Source organism: Rattus norvegicus, chromosome 8 (genome assembly GCF_036323735.1).
Source record: "Rattus norvegicus strain BN/NHsdMcwi chromosome 8, GRCr8, whole genome shotgun sequence".
Taxonomy (NCBI): Eukaryota; Metazoa; Chordata; class Mammalia; order Rodentia; family Muridae; genus Rattus; species Rattus norvegicus.
The window spans coordinates 58,602,886-58,622,111 of NC_086026.1; the positions used below are offsets into that span (position 1 = coordinate 58,602,886).

The window sequence follows — 19,226 nt, forward strand, 5'->3', positions numbered from 1 at the left end:
CAGACACAATCGAGTACAGAAGGCCAAGTGCGTTGTTTTGCTGCATGCCCCTGACCCAAGAAGCAGACCCACACCAAATGCAGAATTTGCCAGAACCTTGATCTTGGACTTCACGGAAAATTCAGTCAAGAAAGTGATTCCAACGCAGATAAAAGAGCATTAGCCTAGATTCATCAGGATGCACAGAAGCAAAGTCAGTGCCAGGATTACAGTTCAGGCCTTTAATCGCAGCAGTGGGGAGGCAGAGACCGGTGGACCACCGACCAGCCAGCCTAGTCCAATTGATGAGCTTCCCTACAATGAAAGACTATCTTGAAAAATAAGGGAAAGATTGAGGAGGGAGACTTCTGATGTTGACCTTTGGCATTCATAGGCACACATATTCACAGGCCCACACAAATATGTGCATATACCCCTCCCTACACACACACCAAAGGTAGAAGTGAATTAAAGATTTAAGAGACATATAGGGTAGAACATCTCAACTCCCAAGCTCTGTAACAGACAATTAAGGAGTTAAAAAAACTACTGTATCTCTTTTTCCAGAAAGCATGAGGTTAAAGTGTCTCTTGCTCCCACCTGACATACTTGGATTGGGTCCAGTTTCCTCTGGTGGTAGGGGAGGCACTGAATGACCTCCAGGGGGCTCTGGCAGCCAGGAAGCTGGGAGTCTGGTACAGCCTTTGCTTAACCACAGATGTTCCCTGCCATCCGTCACCCAGAGCATCTGCTTTCTGCACTGCTTGTTTAAAAAAGCAAGGCGTTTGCTAATTGAAAACTAAAAGATCCATCCGTCTCACTCACAGCCAGCATGAAATCACTCGGCCATGCATGATGTGCGTAAAAAACGCAGTGCCGAGGTGTAGTGTCCATTGAGGTCACCCGGCTCCTTGCTTCTTGTCTCCTCAACCAAGCAAAGCTAACCTCACCATTTAAGAGCTTATTAATATATAGTTCCCTCATCGAGAATTCACCTATTATCCTCGGTGCATCTCAGAGAAATAAGCATTGCTTGGACCAATGTGGACCGGATGTTAACACCTAGAGCCAGAGAGATTAAAAAATTTAATCAACATCTACAACTGGCAAGGGATAGACATAGGACACACGACTGGGTGGAAAACGTATAGAGGTGATGGGTTGAGAAGAACAAAATCCCTGTTTAAGTAGGTTATTTCTTGGGAAGAACATGTCCAGGGCACATAGGAAAATAGTGGGGATTCAACCATGTCTGTAATGTGTGAGTGCCTTAAAAGCAAATGTGAAAAATTCTAATGTTTCTGGTAGTTCTAACACTTCCCTACCATGCCTATAGAGAGCCATGAATAGACCATACCCCAAGAATAATGAATAGGGGAAGGGGAGGCTAGTTCCCCTTTTCTTAAATGCCTCCATAACTGGCCACATCTAAGAAAAATGTGCTGTGTATAGGGACTGTTCCACTGCTGGTTCCCCGTGAGGTTTGGAGGGGCATGCCTCTTTGGGTCCCAGATTCCACCTTTGAAATCAAACAGGGGTTAGTTGAATATTAGTGTCTGTCTTTCCAACCTTAATTTTCCAGGATTGTGTGGATCAATGGAAGGAGTTTCTTCTTTGTGGCTAAGTGGCATGACTGCCGGCTATATGCAGACTGTCCTCTGTGCTCCTGCCCTTGGAATTCTGTGGTGCCTTCTCCTTGGGGACTTGAATTGGCCAATGGCCAGCTCCTGTGAGGTCTCCGGAGCTGTCGGTACTCCACAGCACCTATTTAAGCTACAAGTATTTGGAAGACTCTACTCTGGATTGACCCCATGCATTCTGAATCTCATGTAGAAGCTGGCCAAGGCAGGACAGAGGGACAGAAAGCACCAGCTGGATTTGAGAAGAAGAGGATGGAAAGGGTTGTAGGTTCCCTGGGTGGGAGATGACCCTGGACAGGGCTGAAGAAGATCACATTTCTCTTCCTCCTGCTCCTCAGTGCAGACGGAAGGGTGAGCTAGAATTTTCACGGCCTTCTTTATCATTCCCATCTTAGATCTGCTCTGCCCAAGTCTTCCTCTCAGAAAGCACAACAGCAGAACGAACTGCTGTGATTTTCAGACCTGAGGTCTGTACACCGACTCTGGATATCCTTCCGGAATCTATTTCTCCTTTAAAGACTTGATGTACCACACGTAGTGCTTCAGCTAGCCCTTGGCCCTGACTCCTCAAAGGAGGGGATCGACCCGCTGGTGTTGTGATTGCTAGACCAGAGTAGGTTTGGATGGGCAGGGTGTTACTTAAAAAGTATAGGATGACACCGGCGAGCAGTCCGGAGCACAGGCTATCCCCACTCAAAGCCAGAGATGGATTCTCGGTCTCAGCTCTCAAGGTTCCTTCCCCAGGCCCCACAGTGCAGAGATAGTTCTGGGGCCCTGGGTGGGTGGGGCCTCTGTACAAGGGGCGGGGTTCCCGGGCGCCTCGTGGCCAGGGTGACCCCGCCCCCTCCTCCTGCGCAGCGCTCTGATTCCGCGGAGCTGTCCAGCCTCAGTGCCGGAGCTGGTCGCCTCTTGTGCGCAGCGCCTCCTGCCCGCCTTCCCGCCTGGTCCCCGCGCTGCGCTCCCGTCCTCCCGCCCCGCCTCGTCCTGCCCCGCCGCGGCCGGTCTACTGCTCCCCGCGGGCCCGAGCCGGCCGAGCGGCTGCCCGCCGGGGATCTGAACGGCGCGGCGGGGCCGGAAGCCGAGGGACCCGCGGAGGGGACCGGCGGCCCCGGACGGCTGCCGGAGGGGCGGCCGTGCGTGGATGCGGCGGGAGCTGGAAGCCTCGAGCAGCCGGCGCCTTCTCTGGCCCCGGGCGCCATATGGCTTGAAGGTAAGAACCGGCGGGGTGGAACGACAGTCTGTGGCTTCTGCACGGGTCGAAGCGTCCAGAGCTGACCGGCCAGGAACAGAAGTTTGTCCAGCCACTCTAGCGCCGCCTGTCCCGGAGCACCCTCTACACTGAGTCTCCGACGGGCAGATTGCGCCTCGGGCGTCGGGAACATGAAGGATGTCATCCCCAGTCCTTCTAACTTAGCGTCTTTTGCTCTGTCCTGTCTGGGTGGAAGTCCTTATCCTGGGTAACAGTGGGGTGTAGCTGTGGCTTCGGAGGGTGATTGATCCTCGAGGAATTTGGTAAGGCACTGTCCTCCTGGTATTCAAGACTAGGACCCCGGGCGAGCACTAGAGTTTCCCACCACCCAAAAGGAAGAAGGGTTGTTTTTGACCTTTCTGTTACTGGTGCAGTCTGAGATTTTGGAAAGGGCTAAAGCCTAGCTGATGGTGAAACTGCTTCCGGGAGCGGTCTCCCACCCTAGGTTTCTGCTGTCCTTGGTGCTGATTTCCCGTTCTCTGCCGCTGCTCTGTCACCCAGTCCCGAAGAAAGCCGGGTATTTCAGACCCATTTTCCTCTGGGAGTGTAGGTGGCAGTTGGGGCGAGACAGGCTGTGCTAGAGGGTGACTGTCCATCTCTGGGATGGATCAAGAGCCCACTAAGTCTATATGAGGAGAAGCTTCTCTAAGCGTCAAACAGAGCACTTCCCTTTTTTCTTTTTTGCGGCGGACAGCCTATGAGGTTCCTCTTGAGGAGCAGAGGTAAGAGAGCCCGTTGCCATCTACACAACAGGCTTCGCCATGGACACAAGGAACAGCACTGCAGCTCTCTGGGGATAGGCCCTTGTTCTCAGCCAGAGGGAAGCTGCTTCAGCGAGTCATCTTTTCCTCACTGGGGCTACATTCTTTTCTGGGGCTCCTGAGTTTGGATGAGGTGCAATCCAGCGTGTGGACTCCCTCTCTAGGTCCTTCTGCACACTCAACAATTTACGAATTCCGACTAGGCTGCAAACCTTTTAGGACAATCCTTGCTTCTCTCCTTGGGAACTAGATGTTCAGCGTTGCCCCTGAACCCCGCTTCAGATGCAAATACTGTGCTTATGGCTGATCCACTCCGCCGCATTAGGGCCACTTGAGAAAGCAGTTTTTCATCTTTCCTATGTGCCGTTGTTTGCTGAGGGTGGGCAGAAAGCAGCCTACATGAGTGCAACTGATTTCAAGAGAATTGGGAGGCTGATTTACTGGGTCTCAAGCCCCTGTCTTGGACTTTGTGTTTTCATGTTTGCAAATGCACTACAAATCTGTTTTCTTGGAACTTCGATAACATCTCTGAAGTCAAATGTGGAGCAGGGAAGAGTTTTGGGAGCATTGGACCCAGAGATAAGTGGAGACTTCCCGGCTGGGGTCCTTGCTTGTTTGCGCAACTGGGTATCAATTCCAGGGTCTTGTATACACTATGGAGTGCTCTACTATTGAGCTACAAACCCAGCATTTCTCAGTTTTCGTCTCCTAAAGAGTGTTCTGAGTTCCATCAACCTTACTTGCCTGGAAAATGAAGATTCTCATCTGATGTAGAGGTCCTAGGTAGTATTTCCCTAAGCGACTGCAAAGAAGCCTCTGCATCTGAGTCACCTGGGAAGCTGGTTAAAAATTCATGTTTCTGCCTCTTTTGCAATAAATGCTGATTTAGAATCTAGAGCTGAGGCCCATGATGTTATGTTTAACTGAGTGATTCATATATATATATATGTATATGTATATGTATATGTATATATATATATATATGCATGCTTTGGGGAAAATATCTATCATGAAAACTAGGACTTCTAAGAGAATCTGTGTACATTTTTTAATGGACATAAATTAAAGTGTGTCATTCATCACATTGTATCCTAAAGCTACTCAAGTTAAATTCTTCAACTATGGGGCTGGGAATAGAAGAACCATCCACCTGATTCAGTCCCTTTCCTGGGTGCAAAAGTGCAACCCGATTTCCAATCTTCCACAATTCTCCAGGCTTTTTGTTTGTTTTTTGTTTTTGTTTTCCTAAGCCTCACCAATATGGATGAAGATAGTCTTGTGTGAATTCTGTCGTTTTCTGGAGGCCAGCCTAGTGTGTGTCTCTCTCCCATCCTCTCTTGTGAGTGATGGACCTTTCTGCGATCACCAACTGCTCTCGAAATGCCAAGACAAGATTAGTTCAGCCTAGTAGCACATCTTCCTTCCCAAGGCTGGTAGCCACTCATTCCTTCTTGGCAGTGTCTCCTTAAATCTACTGCTTTGATTCTTTCTTCCATAAACTGGAAAGTTTGTGGGGATGAATCAGCCATCAACTGTCTACCTTCCGAGTCTATCTATTTCTGTTTATAACTTGCAAATCTAATCTCCAGAATAATTTAGAAGAACCTCAACGTGAGAGAAACTCAGCTTCCCCTCTAATACTAAGGGAAATGGAGGGGAGCTCAGAGTCACAGAAAAAAGATTGCTTTAGATATTCCTGAGATCAATCTGCTGAGGCCAAATGGGTCTGGTGTCATGTTCTCTGAGAAACAAGGGCAAGGGGAAAGATACATGGACTCTCATGGAAAGAGAGAGAGCTGTCTCCAGCTCCCCTGCTAATGAAAACTTCACTATGATATTAAGAAGTGTGGCTGTGAATGTCATACAGTGACTGTGTGTGTGTGTGTGTGTGTGTGTGTGTGCAAACATGCATACATCCATGAGCACATGGGGTGAGTGTGACATATGATGAGACATTCTTGAGCCAACCCTACCTCTTCAAGAGATTCATATTTTTCACCTACAAAACCCGAGCAGGAAGGGCTTTTGCACCTTCACAGGTTATGTCTGATCCAAGCTGAGATTTCGTGAAGGCAATGTTTGCAGAGCCTCCCAGAATTGTGTTGTGTATCAACTGTTACCTAAGGTTGGAAGTCTTGGAGAAAACGTAGAATATGGCCCAGTCATCTACATTTCTCTCAGAGGCTGTCAACAGGACTTTAGAGCCTAAGATTATTTGGATTCCTTGGAGGTCATGCTGGATGACCTTGTTTCCAAACAAGGCAACTGTCTCCCAATACTGAGCTTCCTCCTGTTATCCCCAAAAGAGTAGTGTCAAGTTATCAGTTCCTGGACTTTCTGATTTGACTTAGTGACCAAAGCACCTCAATCCTACTAGGTGCTCTGCTTAGCAAGACACTTCTGGTCACGTAGGGTATGCGTCAAACCCACAGATGCTAGAAAGGAAGCAGCTCGGCTCTGCTTCTCACCAGAAACCTTCCTCTGTGTGCCCATGTTTCTAGTCACTTAGCTGAACTCCAGCATCACATTCCCTTCTTTTTATCCATAAAGGCATCTTATGGCTCTGGAAGGGTGCTGTGGCTTGTCTTTGGGCCTGTGCACCCTTAATAATTTATGGAGAGACTGGGGATGTGAAAGCTGTTTATTTGCTGAGCCTGGGTGGTAGTCTGATGCTATCGCTGTACTTTTTAGAACCTCTAAGGGTGCTGGAGTCCAGTGCTAATAGGCTCTGCCTCTCATTTCCCCGCATCATTCATGTAATTGAAGGAAGGTTTTTTCTTATTTAAAAATATGATAGAATCTTATTACCTAAATGCATAGACTGGGAAAATAGCTTGGTTATAGTGTCAGCCTGTGATGATGAAGGAGAGATAAAACCAAGACTCAGACTCTCAGTTTTGCAGGTGAGTCCAGAGAAAGGTGAGACACTTGCCTTTGGGACAACACACGCTGCCTCAATTTTGTCCCTTTTACCTCAATCTGACGAATGGGTTAAATTGACACCCTTGGCAGACAAGCTTCCCCCTGGAGAGAGTGTTTCATTCTTTTCCTGGGAGACACAGAGATGTTCTTCTTCGGAGGAGCCAAGGCTCCTGTTGGCTGCAGCATACAGGGAGGAGACAGAGATCAGTCACTGGGGCCTTGGGACTCCCTTGGATAGAAGAGGCCATATTGTTGCAATGCTCCAAACTCAGAGGCTGGGGGATTGATTGGAACATTTTGGAGATTACGGGGCAGTGTGTGTGTGTGTGTGTGTGTGGTGTGTGTGTGGTGTGAGTGTGTGTGTGAGTGTGTGTGTGTAGTGTGAGTGTGTGTGTGGTGTGTGTGAGTGTGTGTGTGTGTGTGTGTGTGTGTGTGTGTGTGTGTGTGTGTAAATGTAGGATCAGAGAAGTGCTTGCAGCGGCTCCCAGAATAGATTGATGTTAAGAGTACACTGAACCCATGCTTCATGCAACATGGGCAGTTTTGCCATAATCTTAGATCACCTGCAAGGACTTCCTCTTTTCCTAGGAGGTCAAGAGGCAAGTGTGCTGTCTGCCCACAGAAGAAGAGAAGGGGGGACCCCTGACTTCCCCAGAGCCCTAGAATGATGTCAGCTTGGTCCCGGAGAGAGGGTTTAGCCTCTAGTGGTTTCAAGCACTGCCTGTCAGCACAGAACTGCAGCTGTGGCCCCAGGGACTCTCCACTGTAGATGACTGGGAGAAAAATGAGTCCTGGGGCCCCATCTACTCATCGCCGAACTCCTTCAGAATGTGCCTGCCCCCCCCCTTGTTCTTGCCTCTGCCTTGTTGTTATTGTTTAGGTCTAAGTGGCCCAGCAGGGGAAAGGCATTAGAAATGAAATTATTTCTGTTGCCTGCTGTATAAATGCCTCAGTTCCTTCCTGTTACCCCAGGCAGCAACATCACGAGCTGTTCCCTGGGAACCCTTGGTCTGAGAAAGAACCTGGCTCGCAAGCTTCCTTAGCATGGCTGCTTATGACAGCTGGGCCCGCTCACCAGCCCCCTCCCTCACCATGGCTGGACTCATCATTATAGCCCCCAACATTTGGCACTCACTTGCTGTGTGTGGGACATTGTGCTCTTTGATCGGCATGACTTGCCCATTTCAGCTCACTGTCTTGTAACGGCTTTGGGAGTGGGTGCTCTTCTCACCCCAATTTGGCAGAGAAAGAGGCACTGCCTTAGAGAAGTAAGTCGCTCACACAAGCTAAGGTGCAGGGTGGAGATTCAAAGCCAGACTGTGTGATGGTTCTATACCAGGCCTTGCTGACTTATGTAAGTGGCATAAGTAATGAGAAAGGGAGAAGCCGGGAGGTGGGGGAGAGTCTTCTTTTATTTCTTTCATGTGTGGCAGGTGGGGAGAGAGAAAGAAAAATGTGTGTTCGTTCATGTGCTCTTTGCACACATGTGCAGAAGCTGGGGGAGGATGTGGGTGCCCTGCTTTAGCACTTTCTGCCTAATTCCTTCAAAACAGGGCCTCTCACGGAAACTTGGGTTTGCCCTTTTCTGATAGACTGGCTGGTTCCTCCACCCTCACTGCAAGGATTATAGGTGTGCATGGAGATGGCTGGGTTTTATGTGAGCGCTGGAGATATGAACTCAGGTCCTCAGGCTTGCCGAACAAGTGCCCCTAACTACTGAGCTATCTCTTCTGTCTGGATAAGTCTTCTTTAATAAGCAAAGCGCTTGTAAATTTTGCAGATGATGCTAAGAAAGTAGAGCTTACTCTCGGGCGTTCTTGAATTTGAGGACTACCTGGGAAGTTGCGCTTCACCCTGGATCTGAGCTCCTCTGTCGGCAGTGCACTAGGAATGTACCTCGGTGAGCGATGAAATCCTAGGTTCAGGAGGCAGGGGCAGAATGGAGGTCAGACCTGTCATACACTCCTTCCAACGTGGAGGGAGGACCAAGGGACATGGTGTGAATAGAGCTGGAGCTTGGTGATGGGCCTTCTTTCCTGTATCTGAGTGACTCCATTTGTCTAAGGAATGAAAAGCAAACTCCTGTTGACATTTGGGCCTGTTTGTTATTTTCTTTTAACAAACGCCTGGATTGATCAGTCACTTGTCTTCAGGACTCGGCTGCTGGACTACATAAACAGGAAAGGGTGAGCAGACCTGAGAGCCAACCGATAGAGGGGTAATTCCTGAGAGGTGCCTTTAAGAGCTAACCTATTGGTTTATTATTTTCTGGGGTGGGGTAGAGACAGGAGAGGCCTACGCATTGTTTATCAGAACATCTAACCCACACACAAGTTTCTTAAGGTACAAAAGAAGGGAGCCAATATGCCTCCTAATACATTTGGACTCCCTCAGGATTCAACAGCACAAGAGGCTCCATTAAATTGATAGAAAAAAATGATATTTACCTTGAAAGAAGTTAGGTTTCTGGCCTGTTGTTGAATCTCACCATCTATTTTGTGGATATTGTGTACCAACAGTTTGCTCCCTATTAAACCCCTTAAAGCAACTTCTGACAACAGGTAAGCCTGTGACCTCATAGGCTTGGAGTCTGGTTCTAACTCTGACATTTTCTTGCTGTGTGATCAGAGACAGACTGATTAATCTCTACCACCTTGGCGTTCTGTATGAGTGGTGATAATGTCAGTGTTAATGCTGGGGATAATGACCGAAGGGAACAGACCCAAGGCACTGGAAAGACCCCTGTTCAGCTCACCATAGGGGCTGTCACCAATAACCACCTTCACCCTAATTCAGAAGTTGATTTTACATCTCTGAAATGACGTTGCTAAACCTCCACAGGATTCAAATTTATGCTTCTTTCTTACACTCTACATTTATCCTTACCAAAATTATTTGGCCGGCACCTGTCAGAAACTCCTACTCATCCCAAGGAAGAGGGATTTGAATTGCTTTGTCACCCTTTGAATTAGGCACAGCTGAGTTCTCATATCCTCCCCCCCCCCACACACAAGCCAGGAGGAGGCATCAGTCTTCTTGGTGATGGCTTTACATGGCCCCATTTACCCCCACCCCATCCCATAATATCCGAAGTCCTTCACCTGCTGGTTGATCCTTCCTAATTGGCAGAGACCTGCAGTGTGATGTGCACTCTGAAAAGGGCCATTTAAAATTTAAGATAGGAGGTAAGGGCTCAGGAGATGCTTGGTGGTTGAGTATTTGCTGTTCAGGCAGGAGGATTGAGTTTGAATTCTGGCTCTCGTGTAAAAACCTGGGCATGGTCAGGTGCTTCTATAATCCCATCAGTGTAGGGGAGGGCAGAGCCATGAGAGTGGCTCAGGTTTACTGAACGCCAGCCTATGCTCAGTAACAAACTCTATGTCCAAGTAATAAGGCAGAGCATGGTAGAGCAGGACCCCCTAACGTCCTCCTCTGGTCTCTGCATCTGCACACATGGACATGCACAACACACACACACACACAGAGCAGATTAAAACAAAATGACCCCTCCCCCCAAAAACCCCAACCCATATACTTTCCATCTTCTGGGGATGTTAGTAGCAGAAACAAATGCCATTCATGTATTGATGCGAAGCACAATTCTTCATAAGAAAGGAGTGGAATTTAATAGCTTCTGCTGCTGATGCTTTCCAATCCAGAAAGTGACTTATCCTCCTAGGTCTTTCTATGAGTCTTTCCCTGGGAAGGACTCTTGTATGTGATTTGGCTACAGTCAGACAACATGTGCTTGCTTCTTAGTGATGGGAAGAGATTTTCGAAGGTTAGTTGCAGATTCTCTTCCCAGGTTAGCATCCTTGGCTGTTCCTGTTTTAGATTCTGAGCATCTTCAGCTCTTTCATTCATTTATAACAGGTCTAGGAAGAGAAGTACTGACAACCAGAAACTAGCATTCAAGGCAAGGATGCAGGGATCTCTGTGGTGGATCCATGCTCTGATGCACAGATTTTCTTTAGTGATGTACACAACCAAAGGACTGCTATGACTTGATAAAAGATAATACATCTGTGGTCCATATTCTCGAAGGAGCTGAGGGAAAACTGGTAATGTCCATAAACCAACACGGCCCTCCAATTATCCCTGCAGCTTCCTTAGTGACAATCCAGCGTAGCCAACCTCCAAGGCCTTTAAACTCCCCACCTCCCAACATCCATGTTCTTGTATGATCTGTTCCTACACTGAACAGGGACACACATGTGTGCCAATAGGGCAAGGCCTAAAGGACAGAATGTGATTTCTAAAGATAAATCTAAAAAAGATAACAGCTTCAACCCAGTTCTCTCTTGCATCACTTTTCTGGAAAGAGCTAGAAAATGCCATGGGGGTGTGCTTGGAACCCTCTGGAAAGATCTACACGGCAAAGAGCTGAAGTTTCAGCTACTGAATAAACTGTCTTAGAAGGCTCTCCAGATGAGCCTTCAAGTGACAAGAGACTTCAATTGACAATAGCCCATATCGTTGTCACTGGAACCTCTGAAAGACTTTAAGCCAGAACCTCTTACCTGAGCTGCTAACATTCCTAACCCACAGAATCTATAAGGCAACATAGTTATTGTTCTAAGCCGCTAAGCTCAGGGATAATTGATTATGCAACAACAGATAACAGAAACTTGGAGATTATCCTTTACGATTATGCCAACTTGTCTTCCGAAACTGCGTGGAGTCTAGTCACCGTCTGATGTATACAAATGGCTGACACTGCCTCTTTTAAGCCTCTCAATGGCCTCTCTGCTTGTGTTATCCTACAGACTGGAAGCTTGTGTTTTGCACACCATGGTCAGGAGTCCCTCCACCATCATCTTTTCAGACCTACTTCTCCTTCCCATGTTTTGCCTTCCCGCATCCCTATTCTCTGGGTATCTTCTGCCATGAGAGCTATGCGACATAAATTCTGTTTCTTATTCCCATCGAGCTATTATTCTTGAACATCTACTGTGTGCCAGGTATTCATTTTGGCTGCAAATTCATCTGTGAACACAACAAAAATCTCAGCCTTCCCGGGGTTTATGTAAAGAGCAAATTACTGAGTTTCGGAAGCTAACACATACCCAGGAACAGATTAGGATTATAGTGATTGGGAAGGCAGAGGTGTGGAACCAGAGATAACTTTGTTGTACTCAATACCATGTCCAGGATGGACGCTATGGAGAGAGAGACACTTGAGGGAGTTAAAGGATGTGGAAGTGAGCTGTTCAGACATCGAGGGGGAGACAGATATTCCAGACAGTGAAATCATGTAGTTTGTACTCACTTTCAAGCATTTAAAATAATTGTCTTATTCCCTGTAAAACAATGGTGGTGATACTCAGCATTTCGGAATCCTCTTTTAATTTTCAGAACCCATCAAGCAATAATAGGCTCCCTCATCTGTGAAACACTTTCATATTCACTGTCCTGACAGCTCCTTGCAGAAACCCACTGTGGCCGTTGTCACATCCTGCGGTTGCAGACAAGATCAGAGAGACAGAGCAACATTTGTTCAGAGTCACAGAGCTGGGACAGGAGTCACTGACCTATGACATCTCATACTTTTGTGTTTTCAGTGCTGGGGCTGAACCCAAACCCCGCCCCCAGGATGCTCAGCATGAGCTCTACCCAAAGCCACGCCCCCAACCCTCTCATAGCCCTGCCTTGTTTTTGGCATCTTGTTTTTCCAAAGCTGTGTGTGTGTGTGTGTGTGTGTGTGTGTGTGTGTGTGTGTGTGTGTGTGTGTGTGTGTGTTGTATACATGTGAATGCACATGTATGTGTTAGTGCTCGCACTCCTGTGCATGCTATGTGGAGGTCAGAGGCCAACATCTCCCGTCTTCCTCTTTCTCTTCAACTTATTATTTTGAGACAAGGTATCACATTGGACTTAGAACTCATAGCTTCTGTTATATTGGCGGCCAGCAAGCCCCAGGGAGTGGTGGAATGTGGGGTGGGATTCCACCTGTCTTACCCACCGACTCCAGCACTGGAGTTAAAGGTATGAACTGACTTTTATATGGGTGCTCAAAATCTGAACTCAGGTGCTCACACTTGCCCAGCAAGCACTTGACTGGGGAGCTGTCCCCCCCTTATACTGCCATCATAGTGCTAATATTTTGATTGTGAATTTCTCATTTTCCCCACTAGACTAGAGGGTTTTGAAGTGGAGAATCTGTCTCATACTTCCCTGAAAATGTATATCTGAAAGTGACACTAGGCACTCGGTTGTCATTTAAATTGTGGAACAGGTGAGGGATGGGCCAGTAAGTGATGTGTCACACTTCCTGACAGCGTCACACTCTCTACTCACTTGAAGTTCAACAGGAGTCTGGCCATATGTGTAGCGTTCCCCAGTGTTAGCGTACCAGCAGCGAGATGCTTCACACTTTCCCTTCATCCTTCATCAGTACTAGCTGCTGTGGCTATGTCAGGCTTGGGCTGAAAATTTTGGGTAGTTGCCATAGCCTGTGGGAAGGAGAGGTCCTGGGTTGTTAATGCCTGCGTAAGCCAGACACTCATGCCAAGGTGAAGGCACCGAGAAGCAAGGAAACATAGACAGATAGATGTATGAGTGTAGGTTAGCCTGGGGACACAGGATAACTTAGGGCGGACCTGTGCTTGGAATTGTTTGCAGTGCTCTCAGGGGACCCTGTGTTTGAAGCTGGAGCTTGCAGTTTGGCAAGGAACGTCAGATCTCCGTTTGCAAGAGTATATTTAGTATATTTAGTCATATTATCTTGTATCTATGTTTCCCAGCAGCATTTTTTTAAATGGTGAATTGGACTGGGGAGATGGCTCAGTCAGCAGCTGCTTACCATTCAAGCATAAGGATCTCAGTCAGGCTCTCCAGCACGCATGTAAAAAGCCAGGCATGGTCAGGTATGTGTATCTACAATCCCAGAGTTGGACAGGTACACAGAGACAGGAATCCCTGGAGCTAGCTAGTCCAGAGAGTCCAGTTGAGTCAGCATGCCTCAGGTTCAGTGAGAGATCAACTCAAAACTGGAGAATTGATAGAAAAGACATTTGATGTCAACCACTGACTTCTTCATAAGCACACACACATATATGTGTACCCACATATATACACATATGTACACACAGAGAGACACTCATAAAACAAGATAGGACATCTATTAATCAGTATCATAAAGCAATTCAGAATATGATCTTGGAAGCCAGAGTGATAAAATTTTGTTTCCGTTATTTTATTTTGGTCACTAGTGACTTGTGTGATGCTGCTCAAGACACCAGTGCCTTTTTGAAATGCAGAATTTTGTTTTCTCATAAAATGGTTTGCTCATAAAATGATGATGGCACTACTTGATGGGGTTCTATTTTATGTCAATGGATCATGCATATCAAGTACTTGGCTCAGCACAAGGCATACACAATCTCTCGAATTGGCATTTACTGAGGCCCACGGAGATGACTCCGTGGTGAAGAGCGCTTGCTGCTGTTGCAGAGAAAACCAGGTTTGACTCACAGCCCTCACATCAGGCAGCTCACCGCCAGCTTATCTGCACTTCCAGGGGCCTCTCTACATACCTGTGTTGCACTCACATGATACCCACAAACTCATCCAGGGACACATAAACAAAAAATGATGTTTCTAGAACATTTATGTGTATCATTGTTATAATTATTAGGATAAATGGGGGTGTCCACAGGAACCTTCCCAAAGTGTACCCTGCGTTTTATCGTCTCTTCTGAAGAAAAGAAAGACATTGTTGCAGACAAGGCAACGAGATAAGTAGGATTTGACTCCTTTCTAGAAGAACACAGTGTTACCCAGCAGGGGAACCTTGCAAGGGAACCCCACAAGAGAACCCTGCAAAGGAACAGCACTCTCTCCTGCTCCAGGTCTTTTATCCATCCTCTGTGCAGCTAGCCTCAGGATAGACTGTGGATTACTTTATAAACACAGTGTATAAAGAGTAGAGTTTGAATTGAAGACAGTACAAAGTATGGCCAGAGGCATCACCAGGGACCACACTGTGAACCTCTGCGACTCAGGATGGAAACGGGTTTCTACCCGAAGGAAATCAAAAATCATTTTTAAGGATTGGATTTTAAACAGAAGAATAACTTAATCTGTTTGAATTGCATCCCAAAACGCAGAGGCTCCTTGAGGGAGAACTAACTACAGGGGGTGTTCTGGAAGAGGCACAGTAAAGGATTTGCAATTGTAGGACAGTGAGGTAGGTGACCTGGACAAGGTGGGCAGTGGAACTATGAAGACACTAGAACCTGGTGACTGGTGGTCTGCAGAGGGTGAGGGGATGCAGAGAAGCCAAGGATGGTTATGGCGTAGTGAGAGCAAGGTGTGTTAAGGGAGTTGATAAAAGTGTCTCACTTCTGGCCTGGAAATCTGAATCGTGACAGTGACTGTGGATATAGGAGCAAACAGAATCAACAGGTTGATGGTGCTGGTGGGGACAGGGAACTGGAACAAGCTAGACTTGTTGAGTGATGGTGCTGGAATGCAGAAGTGGTTGTGGGCCTAGTGTAGGGACACAGAACAGATGATCCAGGGCCCAAGATGCAGTCATGGGAAACAGTGACTGGAATGGAAGGTCTGAAGGTCGCATAGCTAAAACATCAAGGTATTTCAAGATAGTTGCATCCAACACATCAATGGAAGGACTTGGAGTTGCGTAAAAACCAGTAAGCTGGGTGTCAGCAACTTCTGTGAAGCAAGGGGGAAGACGAAGAATCAGTGAACAACAGTGACAAAGAGGGGTAGTGACATGCTGGGTGGCAGGGGCCTTTGAGAACCAGAGTCTTCACAAAACTGTAAGGGAGTGGTAATGAGGCACAGGGATTGGAGAGCGTGCTGAGGAAGTGATGTCCTTGGATAGCTTGCTCTGAGGCATGGGCCATTCCTCTGTCCTGGGTCATGTCTCACCATTTTTTTCCTGCATCCTCACTAGCTTGTGGACTCATAGACCTCACTCCTCTCCCATGCACAGAATAAGAAAGAGGAGAGAGGCGGTGAATTGTTAGAAAGACAGGGATGAGAGACGGAAGAAACGGAGGCTAGAAGAACAGGAAAGAGAATAGACCAGTTGTGCCCACTCCTTCTCTGCACCCAGTATGTCGGAACCACTCACTCAACACAATGTCTTTCTACCTGAATGCTTGTGCCATTGACCTTGAAGGCTGATCCCTGCTCAGTCTTTACAGCTGGCACAAGCATCAACTCTCGTAGGATGCCTTCGTGGGGTTTACTTGCTACCTTGCCTGGCCTGCCTGGGCTCTTCCTATATGATACCCAGCATGCAGCATAGTATTGCATGCTACTGCACTGTAAATTGTTTACTGGCTGGCCTGCTCACCTCACTTGATTGCTAAATCCCTTGAAGATGGTAATGGGATTCTTATCACTCAAGATGGGACATTCATCCATCCCACTGCAAGTGGCCATACTGGGATAGTCGTCTCTCCCCATAGCACATGTTCAATTCTAAGACAGCAGTGGTCTTAGAAGACAACTTAAGCCTTGGGGTTGCTCCTGAAATTCTTTACACACTTAAGGCAAGCTGGGAATCCCTCCAGCAAATGGTTCAGTATGGGAAGATCTCAGTATGCCAAGGGTGTAAAGAACTTTGAGGATGTAGGCCACTCTTCATGTGTGGATGGAAATATCCTTCTCACAGAAGAAAGCAATGGGACTGGAGTCTCATAACTGCTTTGAAGATGACCAGATATTGATGCTGACCCTGATCCTGGGCATGCCATCCATCCACCTTAGGCATCTATTTAGCTGCATCATCTATCTTCTGAGAAATGTAGAGACATGAAACATTAGGCAGAGTCAGGCTAGCACATAGACATTTGGGAGGGTTCATGGCATCGTATCAGGACTGCAGAGTCACCAGTGCTTCTGTTATCTCAGAAAAAAAATCACATGATGAACAGGTGGATGTTCTGCATAGCAAGTGACACGAGAAACTCATTAAAGGATTGGAATGTAACTTGGTTGCTGGGCCTGCCTAGCATCAGAACGCATGTCTTTGAATCCCGATCATCAAATGCAGTGGAGCACGTCTGTAATCCCAACTCATAGGAGGTAGAGGGAGGAGGACCACGGGTTCAAAGTCATCTTCAGCTATATCTCAATCTCAAAGACAGCCTGGGTTATATGAGACCTTGTCTCAAAGCACAAACAAAGAGACCCACAACTAATTAGATGCTGTGTTGTTGTCATTTACAATAATAGGCCAAGTATGGGGATGACTCCACAAGGCAGATCTTATGGACTGGGCAGTGAGGACAGCTTTCATGCTCTGCCCCCACTCAGACACCAGTGAGGCATCATTCGATGTCCCCATGCATGTGCAAATGAAATTGCTCAAAGACAGTGGGCTCGGGGTTGGGGGAATGTGTAGCTTGGTTTTGACTAGTATTCATGAAGTCCTGGGTTCCATCCCCAACACCACTGAAGAACACATGGGACAGGATGATTGTACATGTAACTGGGGAGTTAAAGGCCTAAGGCATCAAAAAAAAAACCCTCCAGAATGGAAGGGGGTCTGGGAAGACCCCGCCAACCTCACATTCACCTGCTCATATGTAAGGCTAGGTGAACCTGAGGGACTTATTAGTTTCATATCACTGTCATAATAAAGTACCCCAAAATGGGAGGTTTAGATAAGAGACAATTCTCTCCCAATTCTGGGGCATAGAAATACACTGTCAAGACATTGGCAGGGTTGTTCATCCTCTGAACTCTTCAGGGGAGGTGCTTCCTGTGAGCCTTCCAGCTTCTTGTGGTAGCTAACACTTCTGGACTTGCAGGAACATCACTCCAGCATCTGGCCCCATATTCATAGTTTTCCCCCTATTTTTATTTTGCCTCTTTCTATGGGGATACTAGATATTGATTTAGGTCCCACCCTGAGTCAACATGATTCCATCTTTGCTAAGTGAATCCACCAAGGCCCTATCTCCAAATGAGGTCTCATTCTGAGGTTCTGGGGTTGGCCATAGATTTGGGGGTGATACTTTCAATCTAGTACAGAGAGCTTCCTGCTTTCCTTGTTCCTGGTTCTTATAGATATCTTTTGCATGCGCCGGGGTAAGGACACATCTTTTCTAGTCATCTGTTTGGGAACAGCTGCCCTTGTACCCAACTGAAGTCTCACCTCCAAAGTTGGAAGGCAAATAGGGACAAGAGAGAAAGCAATTAGTACAACGGGGATCTGGGGCTTAAAGGGATTCACTGACCTGCTGGCATGGTGGCTAGTGTGGAGAAACAAGATGGGAGATTCTGGAGAAACATGGGTAGAGAAAGACAATCACTTGAATGGTTCAGAAAGGAGGGGCCCATGGGAACCTGAGGTCCAGGGCATTCAGTGATCCTAAGGGTTGGGTGCAAATGTTGGGTTTCTTATACCGTTTCAAAGAACTCAGAGACTTGGGGCTTTAATATCTATTCTACAAGAATTTATTTAATGCTGTCTGTGTACTAAGCTTTATATAACACACTCATTTGACAGATGACCACACTGAGATTCTGGTAGGCCAGAGCAATTGTGTACAAAGCTTAAGTCCAAGTGGATCAAGGACCTCCACATCAAACCAGATACAGAGCAATTGTTTAAAACCCGAAACTCAGCCCTTATAAATCTCACTGTCCCTATACAAGGCCAGGATCTTCTCCTTCAGGCTGCAGTTTGCCAAGGGCACCTTGACTTCTCTAGGTAACAATATGTCCCTGCGTCTGTGCACTGTTCTGGCTGTGAACAGTGTTTGTTTCCACGAGTCATTTTACTGTTGCTAGCTGATGTGGCAGGGCTGGGGGGAGGAGCAAGGAAGCTTCTGGATTGTTGTCATTGAGTTCAGCTTCACCAGGAGTGACGGAGGGAAGGCATGGGATGTAAACACCTGAGGAGAAGAGAAAAGACTTCACAGACAGACGACAGTCACATTAACTGTACCTCGCCTGCCAGTGTGCAAACATAGAGTGGGTACTGTTGGTGCCAGGAAGAATTGTTTTGTCAGCACTTGAGTGACACTTGAGTCCAGAGAGAAGACTGAATGGCCTTGTAGCAAGTGAGAGAAGGTAGAAGAGAGGACCTGTGGATGTAGGGTGGACCATATAGATATAGGGTGGACCATGTGGATGTAGGGTGGATCATGTGGATGTAGGGTGGATCATGTGGATGTAGGGTGGCTCATGTGGATGTAGGGTGGCTCATGTGGATGTAGGGTGGATCATGTGGATGTAGGGTGGACCATACAGATGTAGGGTGGACCTTATTTCAACCCAGTGTTTGGAACTTGAGTTCTCAAAGGCTCCAACTGAGATGTGGCTTGCAGCCTACACTGGCATCCTGAACTCTGCATTCCCCATTGCCTCCAGCTTCTCTGGCTTCCATCTCCTCTATATCCCTGAGCAGCTTGCTACCTGCCCTCTGCCACATCTCTCCATGCCAGGTCTCCATGGTAATGTCATAGCCACTAAGCCTATGGTCCTGGTATAGGAGAGAGGAGAAAAGGGTAGAGGAAGGAGGGCATGTAGCCAACAATGCCTAGTGCTGTTTCTGCACAGTGCAGCTGCAATAGACCAGGGGCAGTGAGGAGCAGCAAGGACCCTGAGCATGTGTCTGTCCAGAAAAATACAACCAGGCAGCAAGGGGAATTTCTGTATCCAGTAGGCTCTTAGAGGCCAGCTATTTGTGTG

The 19,226-nt window shown here is 47.3% G+C and overlaps 1 protein-coding gene across 2 annotated transcripts in view; it reads left to right on the forward strand.

Moving 5' to 3' along the window:
• Positions 1 to 2,517: 2,517 nt before the first annotated feature.
• The window catches only part of Drd2 (dopamine receptor D2), a 63,937-nt gene continuing 47,228 nt past the window's right edge, over positions 2,518 to 19,226 (forward strand). For both annotated transcript variants that reach the window (NM_012547.3, NM_001409379.1), the window contains exon 1: positions 2,518 to 2,829. The gene's annotated coding sequence lies outside the window, so the exon portion shown is untranslated. The remainder of the gene's footprint in view (positions 2,830 to 19,226) is intronic.